The 16,445-nt window shown below is 30.4% G+C and overlaps 17 non-coding genes across 17 annotated transcripts; all 17 read left to right on the top strand.

Annotated features, from left to right (window-relative positions):
- Positions 1–113: 113 nt before the first annotated feature.
- On the top strand, positions 114–185 carry TRNAC-GCA (transfer RNA cysteine (anticodon GCA)). Its single transcript has one exon. It is a non-coding gene; the product is annotated as a tRNA-Cys (tRNA).
- Positions 186–1,044: 859 nt separating this feature from the next.
- TRNAC-GCA (transfer RNA cysteine (anticodon GCA)) lies at positions 1,045–1,116 on the top strand. The gene has a single exon. It is a non-coding gene; the product is annotated as a tRNA-Cys (tRNA).
- An 861-nt stretch (positions 1,117–1,977) lies between these two features.
- Positions 1,978–2,049, top strand: TRNAC-GCA (transfer RNA cysteine (anticodon GCA)). Its single transcript has one exon. It is a non-coding gene; the product is annotated as a tRNA-Cys (tRNA).
- Positions 2,050–2,900: 851 nt separating this feature from the next.
- Positions 2,901–2,972, top strand: TRNAC-GCA (transfer RNA cysteine (anticodon GCA)). The gene has a single exon. It is a non-coding gene; the product is annotated as a tRNA-Cys (tRNA).
- An 851-nt stretch (positions 2,973–3,823) lies between these two features.
- TRNAC-GCA (transfer RNA cysteine (anticodon GCA)) lies at positions 3,824–3,895 on the top strand. The gene has a single exon. It is a non-coding gene; the product is annotated as a tRNA-Cys (tRNA).
- An 855-nt stretch (positions 3,896–4,750) lies between these two features.
- TRNAC-GCA (transfer RNA cysteine (anticodon GCA)) lies at positions 4,751–4,822 on the top strand. The gene has a single exon. It is a non-coding gene; the product is annotated as a tRNA-Cys (tRNA).
- Positions 4,823–6,547: 1,725 nt separating this feature from the next.
- TRNAC-GCA (transfer RNA cysteine (anticodon GCA)) lies at positions 6,548–6,619 on the top strand. Its single transcript has one exon. It is a non-coding gene; the product is annotated as a tRNA-Cys (tRNA).
- Positions 6,620–7,470: 851 nt separating this feature from the next.
- TRNAC-GCA (transfer RNA cysteine (anticodon GCA)) lies at positions 7,471–7,542 on the top strand. Its single transcript has one exon. It is a non-coding gene; the product is annotated as a tRNA-Cys (tRNA).
- Positions 7,543–8,392: 850 nt separating this feature from the next.
- On the top strand, positions 8,393–8,464 carry TRNAC-GCA (transfer RNA cysteine (anticodon GCA)). The gene has a single exon. It is a non-coding gene; the product is annotated as a tRNA-Cys (tRNA).
- An 858-nt stretch (positions 8,465–9,322) lies between these two features.
- Positions 9,323–9,394, top strand: TRNAC-GCA (transfer RNA cysteine (anticodon GCA)). Its single transcript has one exon. It is a non-coding gene; the product is annotated as a tRNA-Cys (tRNA).
- Positions 9,395–10,246: 852 nt separating this feature from the next.
- On the top strand, positions 10,247–10,345 carry TRNAC-GCA (transfer RNA cysteine (anticodon GCA)). Its single transcript has one exon. It is a non-coding gene; the product is annotated as a tRNA-Cys (tRNA).
- A 774-nt stretch (positions 10,346–11,119) lies between these two features.
- TRNAC-GCA (transfer RNA cysteine (anticodon GCA)) lies at positions 11,120–11,191 on the top strand. The gene has a single exon. It is a non-coding gene; the product is annotated as a tRNA-Cys (tRNA).
- Positions 11,192–12,042: 851 nt separating this feature from the next.
- TRNAC-GCA (transfer RNA cysteine (anticodon GCA)) lies at positions 12,043–12,114 on the top strand. Its single transcript has one exon. It is a non-coding gene; the product is annotated as a tRNA-Cys (tRNA).
- Positions 12,115–12,964: 850 nt separating this feature from the next.
- On the top strand, positions 12,965–13,036 carry TRNAC-GCA (transfer RNA cysteine (anticodon GCA)). The gene has a single exon. It is a non-coding gene; the product is annotated as a tRNA-Cys (tRNA).
- An 858-nt stretch (positions 13,037–13,894) lies between these two features.
- TRNAC-GCA (transfer RNA cysteine (anticodon GCA)) lies at positions 13,895–13,966 on the top strand. The gene has a single exon. It is a non-coding gene; the product is annotated as a tRNA-Cys (tRNA).
- An 850-nt stretch (positions 13,967–14,816) lies between these two features.
- On the top strand, positions 14,817–14,888 carry TRNAC-GCA (transfer RNA cysteine (anticodon GCA)). The gene has a single exon. It is a non-coding gene; the product is annotated as a tRNA-Cys (tRNA).
- Positions 14,889–15,746: 858 nt separating this feature from the next.
- Positions 15,747–15,818, top strand: TRNAC-GCA (transfer RNA cysteine (anticodon GCA)). Its single transcript has one exon. It is a non-coding gene; the product is annotated as a tRNA-Cys (tRNA).
- Positions 15,819–16,445: the final 627 nt, after the last annotated feature.

Here is a 16,445-nt window from a genome sequence, read left to right as displayed (position 1 = left end):
GAAGAGTTTACATTTTTCAAATATAGGTGGCATAGCTTAGTGGTAGAGCATTTGAACATTTTTCAGATTGCATGTTGAAAAAAAAAATTGAGCGTTTGCATTTTTCAAATATAGGGGGTATAGCTCAGTGGTAGAGCATTTGACTGCAGATCAAGAGGTCCTTGGTTCAACTCCGAGTGCCCCCTGAAGGTACATTTTCAACAGATTAAAAATACATGCTTCGCTACCTATATATTTATACTAGATTTAGAACCGTATGAAGTTGAATTCATGTTTTCTTTATATGAATACTAGTTAAGAAATGCAGCAAAAAGTTTGAGAAATTTTGCCTGTAAAGAAATCTACAAAAGATATATAAAGCACATTGGAAGACTATAAAACTGAGAATTTACTTGTGATATAAAAATTAATGAGTGTTTCTCTGTACTTGTTGTATTAGTTTGTTATTTTTAACAAATAAAAATGTATATCAATGTAAAAAAGGCACAACAACATAAAACTATGCAAATAGATTTCAGGTTTTATGAGGGAAAAAAAAAAAAAAAAAAAAAAAAGAGTTTAAGTCTTTTAATATTGGGGGTATATCTCAGTGGTAGACAGTTAGACTGCAGATCAAGAGATCTTTGGTTTAACTCCAAGTGCCCCCTGAAGATGCGTTTACAATGGATTAATAATACTGTACATGATTTCTTACCTACATATTTATGCAAGCTTTTGAACCATGTGAAGTTGAATTCATGTTTTTGTGCTTTCTTAAAGCACATTGGTAGACTCTAAAACTAAGATTTGACTGGTAAAATAAAAATTCCTGAGAGTTCCTCTGTACTTTTTGCTAAAGTTAATTATTTTGAACAAAGAAAAATGCATATCAAAGTAAAAAAACACAACCATATATAAACTGAAGAAAATTTCAGGTTTCATGTTAAAAAAGAAGAGTTTACATTTTTCAAATATAGGTGGCATAGCTTAGTGGTAGAGCATTTGAACATTTTTCAGATTGCATGTTGAAAAAAAAAAATTGAGCGTTTGCATTTTTCGAATATAGGGGGTATAGCTCAGTGGTAGAGCATTTGACTGCAGATCAAGAGGTCCTTGGTTCAACTCCAAGTGCCCCCTGAAGGTACATTTTCAACAGATTAAAAATTCATGCTTCGCTGCCTATATATTTATACTAGATTTAGAACCGTATGAAGTTGAATTCATGTTTTCTTTATATGAATACTAGTTAAGAAATGCAGCAAAAAGTTTGAGAAATTTTGCCTGTAAAGAAATCTACAAAAGATATATAAAGCACATTGGAAGACTATAAAACTGAGAATTTACTTGTGATATAAAAATTACTGAGTGTTTCTCTGTACTTGTTGTATTAGTTTGTTACTTTTAACAAATAAAAATGTATATCAATGTAAAAAAGGCACAACAACATAAAACTGTGCAAATAGATTTCAGGTTTTATGAGGGAAAAAAAAAAAAAAAAAAAAAAAAAGAGTTTAGGTCTTTTAATATTAGGGGGTATATCTCAGTGGTAGACAGTTAGACTGCAGATCAAGAGATCTTTGGTTTAACTCAAAGTGCCCCCTGAAGGTGCGTTTACAATGGATTAATAATACTGTACATGATTTCTTGCCTACATATTTATGCAAGCTTTTGAACCATGTGAAGTTGAATTCATGTTTTTGTGCTTTCTTAAAGCACATTGGTAGACTCTAAAACTAAGGTTTGACTGGTAAAATAAAAATTCCTGAGAGTTCCTCTGTACTTTTTGCTAAAGTTAATTATTTTTAACAAAGAAAAATGCATATCAAAGTAAAAAAACACAACCATATATAAACTGAAGAAAATTTCAGGTTTCATGTTAAAAAAGAAGAGTTTACATTTTTCAAATATAGGTGGCATAGCTTAGTGGTAGAGCATTTGAACATTTTTCAGATTGCATGTTAAAAAAAAAAAAGTGAGCGTTTGCATTTTTCAAATATAGGGGGTATATCTCAGTGGTAGAGCATTTGACTGCAGATCAAGAGGTCCTTGGTTCAACTCCGAGTGCCCCCTGAAGGTACATTTTCAACAGATTAAAAATACATGCTTCGCTACCTATATATTTATACTAGATTTAGAACCGTATGAAGTTGAATTCATGTTTTCTTTATATGAATACTAGTTAAGAAATGCAGCAAAAACTTTGAGAAATTTTGCCTGAAAAGAAATCTACAAAAGATATATAAAGCACATTGGAAGACTATAAAACTGAGAATTTACTTGTGATATAAAAATTACTGAGTGTTTCTCTGTACTTGTTGTATTAGTTTGTTACTTTTAACAAATAAAAATGTATATCAATGTAAAAAAGGCACAACAACATAAAACTGTGCAAATAGATTTCAGGTTTTATGAGGGAAAAAAAAAAAAAAAAGAGTTTAGGCCTTTTAATATTAGGGGGTATATCTCAGTGGTAGACAGTTAGACTGCAGATCAAGAGATCTTTGGTTTAACTCAAAGTGCCCCCTGAAGGTGCGTTTACAATGGATTAATAATACTGTACATGATTTCTTACCTACATATTTATGCAAGCTTTTGAACCTTGTGAAGTTGAATTCATGTTTTTGTGCTTTCTTAAAGCACATTGGTAGACTCTAAAACTAAGATTTGATTGGTAAAATAAAAATTCCTGAGAGTTCCTCTGTACTTTTTGCTAAAGTTAATTATTTTTAACAAAGAAAAATGCATATCAAAGTAAAAAAACACAACCATATATAAACTGAAGAAAATTTCAGGTTTCATGTTAAAAAAGAAGAGTTTACATTTTTCAAATATAGGTGGCATAGCTTAGTGGTAGAGCATTTGAACATTTTTCAGATTGCATGTTGAAAAAAAAAATTGAGCGTTTGCATTTTTCAAATATAGGGGGTATAGCTCAGTGGTAGAGCATTTGACTGCAGATCAAGAGGTCCTTGGTTCAACTCCGAGTGCCCCCTGAAGGTACATTTTCAACAGATTAAAAATACATGCTTCGCTACCTATATATTTATACTAGATTTAGAACCGTATGAAGTTGAATTCATGTTTTCTTTATATGAATACTAGTTAAGAAATGCAGCAAAAAGTTTGAGAAATTTTGCCTGTAAAGAAATCTACAAAAGATATATAAAGCACATTGGAAGACTATAAAACTGAGAATTTACTTGTGATATAAAAATTAATGAGTGTTTCTCTGTACTTGTTGTATTAGTTTGTTATTTTTAACAAATAAAAATGTATATCAATGTAAAAAAGGCACAACAACATAAAACTGTGCAAATAGATTTCAGGTTTTATGAGGGAAAAAAAAAAAAAAAAGAGTTTAGGTCTTTTAATATTGGTGGTATATCTCAGTGGTAGACAGTTAGACTGCAGATCAAGAGATCTTTGGTTTAACTCCAAGTGCCCCCTGAAGATGCGTTTACAATGGATTAATAATACTGTACATGATTTCTTACCTACATATTTATGCAAGCTTTTGAACCATGTGAAGTTGAATTCATGTTTTTGTGCTTTCTTAAAGCACATTGGTAGACTCTAAAACTAAGATTTGACTGGTAAAATAAAAATTCCTGAGAGTTCCTCTGTACTTTTTGCTAAAGTTAATTATTTTGAACAAAGAAAAATGCATATCAAAGTAAAAAAACACAACCATATATAAACTGAAGAAAATTTCAGGTTTCATGTTAAAAAAGAAGAGTTTACATTTTTCAAATATAGGTGGCATAGCTTAGTGGTAGAGCATTTGAACATTTTTCAGATTGCATGTTGAAAAAAAAAAATTGAGCGTTTGCATTTTTCAAATATAGGGGGTATAGCTCAGTGGTAGAGCATTTGACTGCAGATAAAGAGATCCTTGGTTCAACTCCAAGTGACCCCTGAAGGTACATTTTCAACAGATTAAAAATACATGCTTCGCTACCTATATATTTATACTAGATTTAGAACCGTATGAAGTTGAATTCATGTTTTCTTTATATGAATACTAGTTAAGAAATGCAGCAAAAAGTTTGAGAAATTTTGCCTGTAAAGAAATCTACAAAAGATATATAAAGCACATTGGAAGACTATAAAACTGAGAATTTACTTGTGATATAAAAATTAATGAGTGTTTCTCTGTACTTGTTGTATTAGTTTGTTATTTTTAACAAATAAAAATGTATATCAATGTAAAAAAGGCACAACAACATAAAACTGTGCAAATAGATTTCAGGTTTTATGAGGGAGAAAAAAAAAAAAAAAAAAGAGTTTAGGTCTTTTAATATTGGGGGTATATCTCAGTGGTAGACAGTTAGACTGCAGATCAAGAGATCTTTGGTTTAACTCCAAGTGCCCCCTGAAGATGCGTTTACAATGGATTAATAATACTGTACATGATTTCTTACCTACATATTTATGCAAGCTTTTGAACCATGTGAAGTTGAATTCATGTTTTTGTGCTTTCTTAAAGCACATTGGTAGACTCTAAAACTAAGATTTGACTGGTAAAATAAAAATTCCTGAGAGTTCCTCTGTACTTTTTGCTAAAGTTAATTATTTTGAACAAAGAAAAATGCATATCAAAGTAAAAAAACACAACCATATATAAACTGAAGAAAATTTCAGGTTTCATGTTAAAAAAGAAGAGTTTACATTTTTCAAATATAGGTGGCATAGCTTAGTGGTAGAGCATTTGAACATTTTTCAGATTGCATGTTGAAAAAAAAAAATTGAGCGTTTGCATTTTTCGAATATAGGGGGTATAGCTCAGTGGTAGAGCATTTGACTGCAGATCAAGAGGTCCTTGGTTCAACTCCAAGTGCCCCCTGAAGGTACATTTTCAACAGATTAAAAATACATGCTTCGCTACCTATATATTTATACTAGATTTAGAACCGTATGAAGTTGAATTCATGTTTTCTTTATATGAATACTAGTTAAGAAATGCAGCAAAAAGTTTGAGAAATTTTGCCTGTAAAGAAATCTACAAAAGATATATAAAGCACATTGGAAGACTATAAAACTGAGAATTTACTTGTGATATAAAAATTACTCAGTGTTTCTCTGTACTTGTTGTATTAGTTTGTTACTTTTAACAAATAAAAATGTATATCAATGTAAAAAAGGCACAACAACATAAAACTGTGCAAATAGATTTCAGGTTTTATGAGGGAAAAAAAAAAAAAAAAAGAGTTTAGGTCTTTTAATATTAGGGGGTATATCTCAGTGGTAGACAGTTAGACTGCAGATCAAGAGATCTTTGGTTTAACTCAAAGTGCCCCCTGAAGGTGCGTTTACAATGGATTAATAATACTGTACATGATTTCTTACCTACATATTTATGCAAGCTTTTGAACCTTGTGAAGTTGAATTCATGTTTTTGTGCTTTCTTAAAGCACATTGGTAGACTCTAAAACTAAGATTTGACTGGTAAAATAAAAATTCCTGAGAGTTCCTCTGTACTTTTTGCTAAAGTTAATTATTTTTAACAAAGAAAAATGCATATCAAAGTAAAAAAACACAACCATATATAAACTGAAGAAAATTTCAGGTTTCATGTTAAAAAAGAAGAGTTTACATTTTTCAAATATAGGTGGCATAGCTTAGTGGTAGAGCATTTGAACATTTTTCAGATTGCATGTTGAAAAAAAAAATTGAGCTTTTGCATTTTTCAAATATAGGGGGTATATCTCAGTGGTAGAGCATTTGGTATCTGCAGAGTGGTATCTGCATTTGACTGCAGATCAAGAGGTCCTTGGTTCAACTCCGAGTGCCCCCTGAAGGTACATTTTCAACAGATTAAAAATACATGCTTCGCTACCTATATATTTATACTAGATTTAGAACCGTATGAAGTTGAATTCATGTTTTCTTTATATGAATACTAGTTAAGAAATGCAGCAAAAAGTTTGAGAAATTTTGCCTGTAAAGAAATCTACAAAAGATATATAAAGCACATTGGAAGACTATAAAACTGAGAATTTACTTGTGATATAAAAATTAATGAGTGTTTCTCTGTACTTGTTGTATTAGTTTGTTATTTTTAACAAATAAAAATGTATATCAATGTAAAAAAGGCACAACAACATAAAACTGTGCAAATAGATTTCAGGTTTTATGAGGGAAAAAAAAAAAAAAAAAAAAAAAAAAAAGAGTTTAGGTCTTTTAATATTGGGGGTATATCTCAGTGGTAGACAGTTAGACTGCAGATCAAGAGATCTTTGGTTTAACTCCAAGTGCCCCCTGAAGATGCGTTTACAATGGATTAATAATACTGTACATGATTTCTTACCTACATATTTATGCAAGCTTTTGAACCATGTGAAGTTGAATTCATGTTTTTGTGCTTTCTTAAAGCACATTGGTAGACTCTAAAACTAAGATTTGACTGGTAAAATAAAAATTCCTGAGAGTTCCTCTGTACTTTTTGCTAAAGTTAATTATTTTGAACAAAGAAAAATGCATATCAAAGTAAAAAAACACAACCATATATAAACTGAAGAAAATTTCAGGTTTCATGTTAAAAAAGAAGAGTTTACATTTTTCAAATATAGGTGGCATAGCTTAGTGGTAGAGCATTTGACTGCAGATCAAGAGGTCCTTGGTTCAACTCCAAGTGCCCCCTGAAGGTACATTTTCAACAGATTAAAAATACATGCTTCGCTACCTATATATTTATACTAGATTTAGAACCGTATGAAGTTTAATTCATGTTTTCTTTATATGAATACTAGTTAAGAAATGCAGCAAAAACTTTGAGAAATTTTGCCTGAAAAGAAATCTACAAAAGATATATAAAGCACATTGGAAGACTATAAAACTGAGAATTTACTTGTGATATAAAAATTAATGAGTGTTTCTCTGTATTTGTTGTATTAGTTTGTTATTTTTAACAAATAAAAATGTATATCAATGTAAAAAAGGCACAACAACATAAAACTGTGCAAATAGATTTCAGGTTTTATGAGGGAAAAAAAAAAAAAAAAGAGTTTAGGCCTTTTAATATTAGGGGGTATATCTCAGTGGTAGACAGTTAGACTGCAGATCAAGAGATCTTTGGTTTAACTCAAAGTGCCCCCTGAAGGTGCGTTTACAATGGATTAATAAAACTGTACATGATTTCTTACCTACATATTTATGCAAGCTTTTGAACCTTGTGAAGTTGAATTCATGTTTTTGTGCTTTCTTAAAGCACATTGGTAGACTCTAAAACTAAGATTTGATTGGTAAAATAAAAATTCCTTTGAGTTCCTCTGTACTTTTTGCTAAAGTTAATTATTTTGAACAAAGAAAAATACATATCAAAGTAAAAAAACACAACCATATATAAACTGAAGAAAATTTCAGGTTTCATGTTAAAAAAGAAGAGTTTACATTTTTCAAATATAGGTGGCATAGCTTAGTGGTAGAGCATTTGAACATTTTTCAGATTGCATGTTGAAAAAAAAAATTGAGCGTTTGCATTTTTCAAATATAGGGGGTATAGCTCAGTGGTAGAGCATTTGACTGCAGATCAAGAGGTCCTTGGTTCAACTCCAAGTGCCCCCTGAAGGTACATTTTCAACAGATTAAAAATACATGCTTCGCTACCTATATATTTATACTAGATTTAGAACCGTATGAAGTTGAATTCATGTTTTCTTTATATGAATACTAGTTAAGAAATGCAGCAAAAAGTTTGAGAAATTTTGCCTGTAAAGAAATCTACAAAAGATATATAAAGCACATTGGAAGACTATAAAACTGAGAATTTACTTGTGATATAAAAATTAATGAGTGTTTCTCTGTACTTGTTGTATTAGTTTGTTATTTTTAACAAATAAAAATGTATATCAATGTAAAAAAGGCACAACAACATAAAACTGTGCAAATAGATTTCAGGTTTTATGAGGGAAAAAAAAAAAAAAAGAGTTTAGGTCTTTTAATATTGGGGGTATATCTCAGTGGTAGACAGTTAGACTGCAGATCAAGAGATCTTTGGTTTAACTCCAAGTGCCCCCTGAAGATGCGTTTACAATGGATTAATAATACTGTACATGATTTCTTACCTACATATTTATGTAAGCTTTTGAACCATGTGAAGTTGAATTCATGTTTTTGTGCTTTCTTAAAGCACATTGGTAGACTCCAAAACTAAGATTTGACTGGTAAAATAAAAATTCCTGAGAGTTCCTCTGTACTTTTTGCTAAAGTTAATTATTTTGAACAAAGAAAAATGCATATCAAAGTAAAAAAACACAACCATATATAAACTGAAGAAAATTTCAGGTTTCATGTTAAAAAAGAAGAGTTTACATTTTTCAAATATAGGTGGCATAGCTTAGTGGTAGAGCATTTGAACATTTTTCAGATTGCATGTTGAAAAAAAAAAATTGAGCGTTTGCATTTTTCGAATATAGGGGGTATACCTCAGTGGTAGAGCATTTGACTGCAGATCAAGAGGTCCTTGGTTCAACTCCAAGTGCCCCCTGAAGGTAAATTTTCAACAGATTAAAAATACATGCTTCGCTACCTATATATTTATACTAGATTTAGAACCGTATGAAGTTGAATTCATGTTTTCTTTATATGAATACTAGTTAAGAAATGCAGCAAAAAGTTTGAGAAATTTTGCCTGTAAAGAAATCTACAAAAGATATATAAAGCACATTGGAAGACTATAAAACTGAGAATTTACTTGTGATATAAAAATTACTGAGTGTTTCTCTGTACTTGTTGTATTAGTTTGTTACTTTTAACAAATAAAAATGTATATCAATGTAAAAAAGGCACAACAACATAAAACTGTGCAAATAGATTTCAGGTTTTATGAGGGAAAAAAAAAAAAAAAAAAAAAAAGAGTTTAGGTCTTTTAATATTAGGGGGTATATCTCAGTGGTAGACAGTTAGACTGCAGATCAAGAGATCTTTGGTTTAACTCAAAGTGCCCCCTGAAGGTGCGTTTACAAAGGATTAATAATACTGTACATGATTTCTTACCTACATATTTATGCAAGCTTTTGAACCTTGTGAAGTTGAATTCATGTTTTTGTGCTTTCTTAAAGCACATTGGTAGACTCTAAAACTAAGATTTGATTGGTAAAATAAAAATTCCTGAGAGTTCCTCTGTACTTTTTGCTAAAGTTAATTATTTTGAACAAAGAAAAATGCATATCAAAGTAAAAAAACACAACCATATATAAACTGAAGAAAATTTCAGGTTTCATGTTAAAAAAGAAGAGTTTACATTTTTCAAATATAGGTGGCATAGCTTAGTGGTAGAGCATTTGAACATTTTTCAGATTGCATGTTGAAAAAAAAAATTGAGCGTTTGCATTTTTCAAATATAGGGGGTATAGCTCAGTGGTAAAGCATTTGACTGCAGATCAAGAGGTCCTTGGTTCAACTCCGAGTGCCCCCTGAAGGTACATTTTCAACAGATTAAAAATACATGCTTCGCTACCTATATATTTATACTAGATTTAGAACCGTATGAAGTTGAATTCATGTTTTCTTTATATGAATACTAGTTAAGAAATGCAGCAAAAAGTTTGAGAAATTTTGCCTGTAAAGAAATCTACAAAAGATATATAAAGCACATTGGAAGACTATAAAACTGAGAATTTACTTGTGATATAAAAATTACTCAGTGTTTCTCTGTACTTGTTGTATTAGTTTGTTACTTTTAACAAATAAAAATGTATATCAATGTAAAAAAGGCACAACAACATAAAACTGTGCAAATAGATTTCAGGTTTTATGAGGGAAAAAAAAAAAAAAAAAGAGTTTAGGTCTTTTAATATTAGGGGGTATATCTCAGTGGTAGACAGTTAGACTGCAGATCAAGAGATCTTTGGTTTAACTCAAAGTGCCCCCTGAAGGTGCGTTTACAATGGATTAATAATACTGTACATGATTTCTTACCTACATATTTATGCAAGCTTTTGAACCTTGTGAAGTTGAATTCATGTTTTTGTGCTTTCTTAAAGCACATTGGTAGACTCTAAAACTAAGATTTGACTGGTAAAATAAAAATTCCTGAGAGTTCCTCTGTACTTTTTGCTAAAGTTAATTATTTTTAACAAAGAAAAATGCATATCAAAGTAAAAAAACACAACCATATATAAACTGAAGAAAATTTCAGGTTTCATGTTAAAAAAGAAGAGTTTACATTTTTCAAATATAGGTGGCATAGCTTAGTGGTAGAGCATTTGAACATTTTTCAGATTGCATGTTGAAAAAAAAAATTGAGCTTTTGCATTTTTCAAATATAGGGGGTATAGCTCAGTGGTAGAGCATTTGGTATCTGCAGAGTGGTATCTGCATTTGACTGCAGATCAAGAGGTCCTTGGTTCAACTCCGAGTGCCCCCTGAAGGTACATTTTCAACAGATTAAAAATACATGCTTCGCTACCTATATATTTATACTAGATTTAGAACCGTATGAAGTTGAATTCATGTTTTCTTTATATGAATACTAGTTAAGAAATGCAGCAAAAAGTTTGAGAAATTTTGCCTGTAAAGAAATCTACAAAAGATATATAAAGCACATTGGAAGACTATAAAACTGAGAATTTACTTGTGATATAAAAATTAATGAGTGTTTCTCTGTACTTGTTGTATTAGTTTGTTATTTTTAACAAATAAAAATGTATATCAATGTAAAAAAGGCACAACAACATAAAACTGTGCAAATAGATTTCAGGTTTTATGAGGGAAAAAAAAAAAAAAAAAAAAAAAAAAAAGAGTTTAGGTCTTTTAATATTGGGGGTATATCTCAGTGGTAGACAGTTAGACTGCAGATCAAGAGATCTTTGGTTTAACTCCAAGTGCCCCCTGAAGATGCGTTTACAATGGATTAATAATACTGTACATGATTTCTTACCTACATATTTATGCAAGCTTTTGAACCATGTGAAGTTGAATTCATGTTTTTGTGCTTTCTTAAAGCACATTGGTAGACTCTAAAACTAAGATTTGACTGGTAAAATAAAAATTCCTGAGAGTTCCTCTGTACTTTTTGCTAAAGTTAATTATTTTGAACAAAGAAAAATGCATATCAAAGTAAAAAAACACAACCATATATAAACTGAAGAAAATTTCAGGTTTCATGTTAAAAAAGAAGAGTTTACATTTTTCAAATATAGGTGGCATAGCTTAGTGGTAGAGCATTTGACTGCAGATCAAGAGGTCCTTGGTTCAACTCCAAGTGCCCCCTGAAGGTACATTTTCAACAGATTAAAAATACATGCTTCGCTACCTATATATTTATACTAGATTTAGAACCGTATGAAGTTTAATTCATGTTTTCTTTATATGAATACTAGTTAAGAAATGCAGCAAAAACTTTGAGAAATTTTGCCTGAAAAGAAATCTACAAAAGATATATAAAGCACATTGGAAGACTATAAAACTGAGAATTTACTTGTGATATAAAAATTAATGAGTGTTTCTCTGTATTTGTTGTATTAGTTTGTTATTTTTAACAAATAAAAATGTATATCAATGTAAAAAAGGCACAACAACATAAAACTGTGCAAATAGATTTCAGGTTTTATGAGGGAAAAAAAAAAAAAAAAGAGTTTAGGCCTTTTAATATTAGGGGGTATATCTCAGTGGTAGACAGTTAGACTGCAGATCAAGAGATCTTTGGTTTAACTCAAAGTGCCCCCTGAAGGTGCGTTTACAATGGATTAATAAAACTGTACATGATTTCTTACCTACATATTTATGCAAGCTTTTGAACCTTGTGAAGTTGAATTCATGTTTTTGTGCTTTCTTAAAGCACATTGGTAGACTCTAAAACTAAGATTTGATTGGTAAAATAAAAATTCCTTTGAGTTCCTCTGTACTTTTTGCTAAAGTTAATTATTTTGAACAAAGAAAAATGCATATCAAAGTAAAAAAACACAACCATATATAAACTGAAGAAAATTTCAGGTTTCATGTTAAAAAAGAAGAGTTTACATTTTTCAAATATAGGTGGCATAGCTTAGTGGTAGAGCATTTGAACATTTTTCAGATTGCATGTTGAAAAAAAAAATTGAGCGTTTGCATTTTTCAAATATAGGGGGTATAGCTCAGTGGTAGAGCATTTGACTGCAGATCAAGAGGTCCTTGGTTCAACTCCAAGTGCCCCCTGAAGGTACATTTTCAACAGATTAAAAATACATGCTTCGCTACCTATATATTTATACTAGATTTAGAACCGTATGAAGTTGAATTCATGTTTTCTTTATATGAATACTAGTTAAGAAATGCAGCAAAAAGTTTGAGAAATTTTGCCTGTAAAGAAATCTACAAAAGATATATAAAGCACATTGGAAGACTATAAAACTGAGAATTTACTTGTGATATAAAAATTAATGAGTGTTTCTCTGTACTTGTTGTATTAGTTTGTTATTTTTAACAAATAAAAATGTATATCAATGTAAAAAAGGCACAACAACATAAAACTGTGCAAATAGATTTCAGGTTTTATGAGGGAAAAAAAAAAAAAAAGAGTTTAGGTCTTTTAATATTGGGGGTATATCTCAGTGGTAGACAGTTAGACTGCAGATCAAGAGATCTTTGGTTTAACTCCAAGTGCCCCCTGAAGATGCGTTTACAATGGATTAATAATACTGTACATGATTTCTTACCTACATATTTATGTAAGCTTTTGAACCATGTGAAGTTGAATTCATGTTTTTGTGCTTTCTTAAAGCACATTGGTAGACTCCAAAACTAAGATTTGACTGGTAAAATAAAAATTCCTGAGAGTTCCTCTGTACTTTTTGCTAAAGTTAATTATTTTGAACAAAGAAAAATGCATATCAAAGTAAAAAAACACAACCATATATAAACTGAAGAAAATTTCAGGTTTCATGTTAAAAAAGAAGAGTTTACATTTTTCAAATATAGGTGGCATAGCTTAGTGGTAGAGCATTTGAACATTTTTCAGATTGCATGTTGAAAAAAAAAAATTGAGCGTTTGCATTTTTCGAATATAGGGGGTATACCTCAGTGGTAGAGCATTTGACTGCAGATCAAGAGGTCCTTGGTTCAACTCCAAGTGCCCCCTGAAGGTAAATTTTCAACAGATTAAAAATACATGCTTCGCTACCTATATATTTATACTAGATTTAGAACCGTATGAAGTTGAATTCATGTTTTCTTTATATGAATACTAGTTAAGAAATGCAGCAAAAAGTTTGAGAAATTTTGCCTGTAAAGAAATCTACAAAAGATATATAAAGCACATTGGAAGACTATAAAACTGAGAATTTACTTGTGATATAAAAATTACTGAGTGTTTCTCTGTACTTGTTGTATTAGTTTGTTACTTTTAACAAATAAAAATGTATATCAATGTAAAAAAGGCACAACAACATAAAACTGTGCAAATAGATTTCAGGTTTTATGAGGGAAAAAAAAAAAAAAAAAAAAAAAGAGTTTAGGTCTTTTAATATTAGGGGGTATATCTCAGTGGTAGACAGTTAGACTGCAGATCAAGAGATCTTTGGTTTAACTCAAAGTGCCCCCTGAAGGTGCGTTTACAAAGGATTAATAATACTGTACATGATTTCTTACCTACATATTTATGCAAGCTTTTGAACCTTGTGAAGTTGAATTCATGTTTTTGTGCTTTCTTAAAGCACATTGGTAGACTCTAAAACTAAGATTTGATTGGTAAAATAAAAATTCCTGAGAGTTCCTCTGTACTTTTTGCTAAAGTTAATTATTTTGAACAAAGAAAAATGCATATCAAAGTAAAAAAACACAACCATATATAAACTGAAGAAAATTTCAGGTTTCATGTTAAAAAAGAAGAGTTTACATTTTTCAAATATAGGTGGCATAGCTTAGTGGTAGAGCATTTGAACATTTTTCAGATTGCATGTTGAAAAAAAAAATTGAGCGTTTGCATTTTTCAAATATAGGGGGTATAGCTCAGTGGTAAAGCATTTGACTGCAGATCAAGAGGTCCTTGGTTCAACTCCGAGTGCCCCCTGAAGGTACATTTTCAACAGATTAAAAGTACATGCTTCGTTACCTATATATTTATACTAGATTTAGAACCGTATGAAGTTGAATTCATGTTTTCTTTATATGAATACTAGTTAAGAAATGCAGCAAAAAGTTTGAGAAATTTTGCCTGTAAAGAAATCTACAAAAGATATATAAAGCACATTGGAAGACTATAAAACTGAGAATTTACTTGTGATATAAAAATTAATGAGTGTTTCTCTGTACTTGTTGTATTAGTTTGTTATTTTTAACAAATAAAAATGTATATCAATGTAAAAAAGGCACAACAACATAAAACTGTGCAAATAGATTTCAGGTTTTATGAGGGAAAAAAAAAAAAAAAGAGTTTAGGTCTTTTAATATTGGTGGTATATCTCAGTGGTAGACAGTTAGACTGCAGATCAAGAGATCTTTGGTTTAACTCCAAGTGCCCCCTGAAGATGCGTTTACAATGGATTAATAATACTGTACATGATTTCTTACCTACATATTTATGCAAGCTTTTGAACCATGTGAAGTTGAATTCATGTTTTTGTGCTTTCTTAAAGCACATTGGTAGACTCTAAAACTAAGATTTGACTGGTAAAATAAAAATTCCTGAGAGTTCCTCTGTACTTTTTCCTAAAGTTAATTATTTTGAACAAAGAAAAATGCATATCAAAGTAAAAAAACACAACCATATATAAACTGAAGAAAATTTCAGGTTTCATGTTAAAAAAGAAGAGTTTACATTTTTCAAATATAGGTGGCATAGCTTAGTGGTAGAGCATTTGAACATTTTTCAGATTGCATGTTGAAAAAAAAAAATTGAGCGTTTGCATTTTTCAAATATAGGGGGTATAGCTCAGTGGTAGAGCATTTGACTGCAGATAAAGAGATCCTTGGTTCAACTCCAAGTGACCCCTGAAGGTACATTTTCAACAGATTAAAAATACATGCTTCGCTACCTATATATTTATACTAGATTTAGAACCGTATGAAGTTGAATTCATGTTTTCTTTATATGAATGCTAGTTAAGAAATGCAGCAAAAAGTTTGAGAAATTTTGCCTGTAAAGAAATCTACAAAAGATATATAAAGCACATTGGAAGACTATAAAACTGAGAATTTACTTGTGATATAAAAATTACTCAGTGTTTCTCTGTACTTGTTGTATTAGTTTGTTACTTTTAACAAATAAAAATGTATATCAATGTAAAAAAGGCACAACAACATAAAACTGTGCAAATAGATTTCAGGTTTTATGAGGGAAAAAAAAAAAAAAAAAAAAAAAGAGTTTAGGTCTTTTAATATTAGGGGGTATATCTCAGTGGTAGACAGTTAGACTGCAGATCAAGAGATCTTTGGTTTAACTCAAAGTGCCCCCTGAAGGTGCGTTTACAATGGATTAATAATACTGTACATGATTTCTTACCTACATATTTATGCAAGCTTTTGAACCTTGTGAAGTTGAATTCATGTTTTTGTGCTTTCTTAAAGCACATTGGTAGACTCTAAAACTAAGATTTGATTGGTAAAATAAAAATTCCTGAGAGTTCCTCTGTACTTTTTGCTAAAGTTAATTATTTTGAACAAAGAAAAATGCATATCAAAGTAAAAAAACACAACCATATATAAACTGAAGAAAATTTCAGGTTTCATGTTAAAAAAGAAGAGTTTACATTTTTCAAATATAGGTGGCATAGCTTAGTGGTAGAGCATTTGAACATTTTTCAGATTGCATGTTGAAAAAAAAAATTGAGCGTTTGCATTTTTCAAATATAGGAGGTATAGCTCAGTGGTAGAGCATTTGACTGCAGATCAAGAGGTCCTTGGTTCAACTCCGAGTGCCCCCTGAAGGTACATTTTCAACAGATTAAAAATACATGCTTCGCTACCTATATCTTTATACTAGATTTAGAACCGTATGAAGTTGAATTCATGTTTTCTTTATATGAATACTAGTTAAGAAATGCAGCAAAAAGTTTGAGAAATTTTGCCTGGAAAGAAATCTACAAAAGATATATAAAGCACATTGGAAGACTATAAAACTGAGAATTTACTTGTGATATAAAAATTAATGAGTGTTTCTCTGTACTTGTTGTATTAGTTTGTTATTTTTAACAAATAAAAATGTATATCAATGTAAAAAAGGCACAACAACATAAAACTGTGCAAATAGATTTCAGGTTTTATGAGGGAGAAGAAAAAAAAAAAAAAAAAAAAAAAAAGAGTTTAGGTCTTTTAATATTGGGGGTATATCTCAGTGGTAGACAGTTAGACTGCAGATCAAGAGATCTTTGGTTTAACTCCAAGTGCCCCCTGAAGATGCGTTTACAATGGATTAATAATACTGTACATGATTTCTTACCTACATATTTATGCAAGCTTTTGAACCATGTGAAGTTGAATTCATGTTTTTGTGCTTTCTTAAAGCACATTGGTAGACTCTAAAACTAAGATTTGACTGGTAAAATAAAAAT

Source organism: Dendrobates tinctorius, unplaced genomic scaffold, assembly GCF_039654945.1.
Source record: "Dendrobates tinctorius isolate UK_male_01 unplaced genomic scaffold, ASM3965494v1 ptg000008l, whole genome shotgun sequence".
NCBI classification, from domain to species: domain Eukaryota; kingdom Metazoa; phylum Chordata; class Amphibia; order Anura; family Dendrobatidae; genus Dendrobates; species Dendrobates tinctorius.
The sequence above is the reverse complement of the archived record's forward strand: the minus strand, read 5'-3'. Positions and strand labels throughout refer to the sequence as shown.